Source organism: Accipiter gentilis, chromosome Z (assembly GCF_929443795.1).
Source record: "Accipiter gentilis chromosome Z, bAccGen1.1, whole genome shotgun sequence".
NCBI lineage: Eukaryota > Metazoa > Chordata > Aves > Accipitriformes > Accipitridae > Astur > Astur gentilis.
The window spans coordinates 1,285,522-1,291,521 of NC_064919.1; the positions used below are offsets into that span (position 1 = coordinate 1,285,522).

Genomic DNA, 6,000 nt, shown 5'->3' on the forward strand with positions numbered 1-6,000 from the left:
CCCAGAAAGACTGCGGAGCTTCCATCCGTGAAGACGTTCAAAACCCAGCTGGACATGGCCTTGAGCAAACTGCTCTAAGTCACCCTGCTTTGACTGAAGGGGTTGGACAAGACAATTGGCAGAGATTCCTTCCAACCTCAGCTATTTTGTGATCCCAACACAATGGCAAGCATCTCTAGAGTTCACTACCAACTCCCTAGCGGGACAGGAAATCCAGAGACATTCTAAAGTTACTTTGCCTAATTCACAGGGTACCTTATTTTGTTTACATGACCCTATCATGCATGGAGGAGAGGAAAGGGAATACTTTCTCTGAAAGGCCTATCTTTATTTCTCTGTTACAGTTACTCCTAGGGAAGCCAACAAGCTTTTTAGACATGAGAACTGTCAGATGGAGTTCAGTTTTTCAGTTGTGGAAGGAAGTTGCATGGCATTGTTTAAATTCATATACTGATACACAAGTACAAAAAATTAGATTCATTAACTTTGTACATAAGTAATTTGTGCAGTGATGGTATTTAAAGAACCCAAAGGCTCTTACTATGACAGCTTTCTGTGTACACCCTGCAAGAGTCCTTCCCTGATCATGACAGATTTGACCTCATTTGTATTCCTGTTATACCAAAGTCAAACTAAAGAGGAAGACACTCTTTCCACAAAAATAAACAAAGCAAAACCACATAAAACATGAGCGCATCAGCAGGAAAATACAATGCTTACTGATAATCCATACGCTGTACTCTTTTCTGTTTAGTCTTCTAGTAGATCAGCATACATCATTCAATCTCACCTGCACAGCCAAAGAAGTCGCTTTGGTCGTCAATAGATGAGATCACATCCAAAGACCATCAGAACTCTACTCATCCACGCACATGCTCAGCTATCTCCTAATACACTCAAGTTGGTTTCTAACCTACAAATACAGTCCTAAAATTTAACAACTGGAGGTTATAGAATCTGTTTTAAAAGCTGTCCTATCCACACAGCGACTGTAAGCTCCTGGAAACTTTTACACCTGCCAACACAGAACTCCGCTTAGCAGCACAATGTATGCAGCAATAATGTGAGGATAACGTGGATATATCTGTACCCGCTAGACTCTGCCTCTCTTATGTGGGTTCTTAGGTAAATATAGTATCTATTATGCCAAATAAAAATATAAAAGAATGAGGTCAGAACTTGGTGGTAATAGAGACAATAAACTTATTTTATACCAGTATTTAGGTCTGGATGCCGTAGACAGGAGGAATGACTAAAACACTGGCCACCTGAATGGTTGTAGGTAGTAAAGAAGTAAGACAGAAAAGGACCTGACAGACCAAATGAGGCCCCTATGCTTAAACATTTCTCTCAACTATACATGGGGTCACCCTTTCAAACAGGTCTTAGCCTGTTCCCATCCACAGGGTGAGAATAAAAGCAGACCTGGCTCCAGTCAAGCACATTTACAATATTAATCTGTGGTTACGGGATGTGAGAAAAGAGACCTTCAGTGATATAGGAAATGAAAGAATCCCCCCCGAAGCATGGCGCAATTTTAGTGATACTTGAAAAGCCAACTTAATTCAAGCACTCTTTCCTTCCCATTCTGTCACCCACTGGATGAACTTACACAAAGTTAAGTACATGACTATTGCTGAAAACATGCAGCTAAACAAGACTGCTGGATCATGAATGTCAAAGAGCGCCCAAGGAGCTGACTCAGGGACACTTCATAACGAAGACAAAAGAAAGAAGAGGCAGCAGGGCACTACACCTACTTTGATCTATCCTCCCCAGAAGCTCAGGTCAAACAACAGCTCCTCCTTCCAGGTCCACGCCAATGACTGGAATGATGACGAAGGGCTCCTCCTCTTGCTCAGCATGCACGGCAGGCCACTGGGAAACAAGAAACATCAAACATCAGCATCACAACACAGTCTGAAGATATCTAGTTCCACTGTTCACCATCCTCAAACTTGGGCAATAGCTATGGCCCACGTCTTTATCACAGAGTGGGAAACAGCCATTTCAGGTGTTTGGCATCAAAGCAGACAAAATACCTGCCTCTAGGAAAGGGAAGAGGAGCTTGACAGACAAAGTTTTGGTATTTTCCAGCTTGTCAAAGTAAAGTAGTCTCTTACTGTATTCATACTGATGCTCAAAACAGAGAAAGACGTATCTGACTGCCAGCCTCCAGCAATTTAGATTTTCTTTCACCAGTGAAAGGTTTAGACAATGGGCAATGGTCCTTTTTGCTACCAGCTAGTCTATTACAAAGACAGTCCTCATGTCCGAGTGTGAAAACCACATGAAAAATAACAGTCCTGCATAGACTAACTGATTTGGTAGGTAATAGAGGCTGCAGAGAGTGTAACACACTGACGCATCATACTTTGGAACTGGCCTGCCTTATTTTTTAAAAAAACCCCAAACTTCAAACCCTAGACCATGGAAGAACCCTGTCCCTTCATCAAGAGGAACCCCATTCCTACCTGAACCCAGAGCACAACTTTCCTCAAAAGTACCTGGCTGCCCCTCTGGTGAGCCCTAAGTAAGAACAGTTCAGGTAAAGGGCTACTGATGTTAAAACAAAATTAAAAAATCACACCTATCTGAATCTCTTTTAACCATTTCCAAACAAAACTCTAGATGGCTATTGTTAGAAATGGCATGAGATCATTTTCTCAGATCATTTACAAAGACTGCTTGTTAACACTTTTCAGCTAGTTCATTAAAAAAACCAACATCCCCCCGCTAGATAAAGTAACAAAAGTTTGCAGCAGCACAGCGCAGTCAAGAGGGAGGTACTGGCGATGACTTCCAGGCAGGGGAAAAGAGCAAGAACAAGTTAATCAGAACACCCACAGCAATTTTCAAGTTGTGTGCAGGCAGCTACTTCCTCAGCCAAAGTTTCAAAGCAGTTTGGGACACTCAGGTGTAAGATAAGAGCAGAATGGGCTTTGCATAAGAGCCAGTAACATGCCCAGGCCAGTCCTTCCCATGCCATTCCTGCTTCACATGGCCTTGTTTCTCCCTACCAACTCCTCTCTTCCTCTGCTTAACTTCATTACTTCTGCTGCTCTTACTTTTTCACCTCCTACAATCTTTCCGAGCTCACGCAGTAACTTCTTCGTCTCTTCCTCTTGCCATTTGAAATACACATTCTGCTTAACTTCAAATATTGAGATTTCTTAAAAGAAAAAAATCTCAAGCAAACAAAACAAAAAACGAATTGGAAAAAAGATTACATTTCCATCCTTTGCAAATATGAGTTTTCAGACAAGTCTACTATTCCCACCACAAATCATCAGTGAATTTAAAAGATTTCCTTATTTTTCTTGCTCTCTGCTTGATCTTTGCAGTAATGTCAAATCTAACACTTTATGACAAAGGCTGCATTGAAAATACAGCTACAAACGTATTCTTCGCTGTCTTAGGAGGTAAAGACAAGACATAACCCTATCATCAGATTCTCTGTTACAGATAGGAACAACAATAAAACGGAAAAGAAAGGTCTTCCGAGGAAATTACCAAAAACTTCCTAAAACCACAAGTATCTCTCAGAACAGTGGTTCAGAGATCAGAATGGTAGGAGACATCAACAGACTTTATAGTTGTGTGCAAAGCAGACCTTCTCTCAGTTTTCTGTTTACTCATGTTTGTGATACCTAAACTGCCTAGTTCTTTAGAACGTTAAGATACTGCACAGGTACAACCAACAGGAAATTGATAGAGAACTTAAATGTTCAATGAAATTTTTAATTTCAGCTGCTGTAACTGCTTTTGTACCCTTCATCAGAAGTTGCATATCTCTATTTCATGAGAGATAAGCAATCAAAATTATTGTTACGAAGTGCAGCACCAGAATGAAAATCACATACTTGGTTCTTCTTGATACCCTACAAAGGTATGCAGATATCAAATCTGAACATTTTGGTTTTGGCTTTGGTTTTGTTCTTTTTCAAAAAAGCCAACAACATGTGTTTATTATCAGAGGTGAATATCAGGAGACTGTTTTTTCCTTCACCTGTATTGTGTTTCTGTACCAAACATAAGACAGATCTTATTTTGCCTTATGGGGATAACCAAGCTGCACTCAACACACGTGAGAAAGAAACAATTTTCATTTGCCGTGCAAGGTGAGATGCGCAGCTGTTAGACACCTGGAGCTGCTCTGCGCACCGGCATACTCAATCTAGAGCAGAAATGCCCTCACAGTGAATCATTTAAAAATGTTGTGAGGTAGATTCCAGGGCAGCCACCCACCCCCTTGGTTTTCAAGAAGCAAACCGTGAGTACGGATGGTAACTATCGTCTCAGTTTCAGGTAGTCAAGAAAAAGGTAGACAGCACCATAAAGCTGCTCTAATGGTGACATTTGCTATTAGTTATTTTTGGCTAAACTTTGTCACTTGGTTCTCCGAGGATAACTTGTTGCTCAATGCGGAGATGTAAAACTCATCCTTACGCTGATCTGCTGTGTGCTTGAGAAAACGTTCCTTTTTCTGTACTTTCTTTAAATACAGTGCAAGTAGAGTGTAAAGGAGAAAAGAAGAGCTTTGGAGAAGAGGTAAATGTTTTTCTAGTGACAAGCTATACCTTCAGGAGATCACAGGAATCTATCTTCCACACCCAAACCCTGGAAAATAACAAAACATTCAAAGTTTACTTCAAGCCTTCTAGAAGATATTTTTTTTCCCCCCTTTAGCAATTTTCAGAGCTGCCTTTAGCAGTAACAGCACAAACATCCTCAAATTAACAGATTTGCTTTTTTTTTTTTTTTTTTTTTTCCCCACTTAAGATCACGACCGAATCCGGCCCGGTGAAGACAAGGAACACAAAAGGGGGAGTTAGCAGGCGGGAGAGGACACGGACTCGGTTCACGGCCACACAACCACCGACCACCGACGGTCTCCCCATGCGGGGCACCGTTCTGCTCCGCACCACGCCTGGAGGAGACCCCGGGGCTCCGAACCGAACCGCCCCCCCCCCCCCCCCCAAAAAAAAAAGGGCAGCCGTCCCTCCGGTATCCCCGCACGGCACAACTGCTCCCGACGGGAGGCGCGGTCGCTCCGGGCTTGATTCGAGGCACCGGGAGACGTTGGCAACCGGAGATAAAGACGGAGGCCGATGCAGTGACTCGTACATCTGTTTAATGGCAAACCGGGGGTGGGGGGTGGGGGGAGGGAGAGGGGGGTGTCCGGGGGGGGGGACTCTTGGCACCCTCGCTGCTACAGCGGGCAGAGCCCGGCCACCTCCACAGGCCGTGGAGCAGGCGGAGAGGCACGGACCGGTTTCCCCGGTCCCGAGAGGGAAGGGCTGAAGCAGCGGAGGCTGGACGGGGCAGGCCGCACCGGCACCGGGCCGGGCACTCGGGTAGGGATTACGGCGGGTACGGTAGGAGGGGAGGGGGCTCGGCGGGCGCCCGCCGGGGCGCAGGCCCTCGGGCAGCAAGCGCGCCCGGCCGGCCGCCCAGCGGTGGAAGGGCCGGGCCGTCAGGGAGAGGCGCCCGCCGGGGCGAGGAGCCGGCAGGAGACCCTGCCGGTGGGGGGAAGCACCGGACCGGGAGGGGAAGAAGGGAGCAGCGGCCGGGGAGGAGGGGAAGGGGCTGGGGAGGCGGAGGGGGAAGCTGCCGAGGCGCCGAGGGACGGGGGTCGGTCGGGCGGCACCAGCGCCGCTCGCGTACTCACTGCCGGCCGCACCGGGACACGCCGAGCAGGAAGTGGCGGCGCCCGCGCCCCGCCCCGCCGGCCGCGTGCTTCCGGCCCCGCCTCCCTCCCCTCCAGCGCCGCCGCTGCCGCCGGCCACGCCCCCCAGGCAGTGGGCGGGGCGGGGCTGCCGGGAGTCCCGCGCTCGGCCACCGGGGGGGGGCGTGGCTTAACCCGAGCCGGCGGCCGCGCCCGGGGCGGGGGGGGGCGGGGCGGGCGTTCCGGTACCGCGACCGCGGGGCTCCCCGCCGCCCCCCCTCCCCCCCCCCGCCCCCCGGCTGGGTTGCGGACTCGGGGCTCGGTGACCCAGG

The 6,000-nt window shown here is 47.8% G+C and overlaps 1 protein-coding gene across 2 annotated transcripts in view; it reads right to left on the reverse strand.

The window, feature by feature from the left end:
• ZCCHC7 (zinc finger CCHC-type containing 7) overlaps positions 1-5,726 on the reverse strand; it is a 122,882-nt gene extending 117,156 nt beyond the window's left edge. The window contains exons 1-3 of one of the 2 annotated variants that reach the window (XM_049795807.1): positions 5,672-5,726; positions 4,581-4,620; positions 1,761-1,878 (exon numbers count right to left, since the gene is read on the reverse strand). The gene's annotated coding sequence lies outside the window, so the exon portion shown is untranslated. The remainder of the gene's footprint in view (positions 1-1,760; positions 1,879-4,580; positions 4,621-5,671) is intronic. The other variant, XM_049795808.1, reaches the window with a different exon arrangement.
• Between the last annotated feature and the right edge of the window lie 274 nt (positions 5,727-6,000).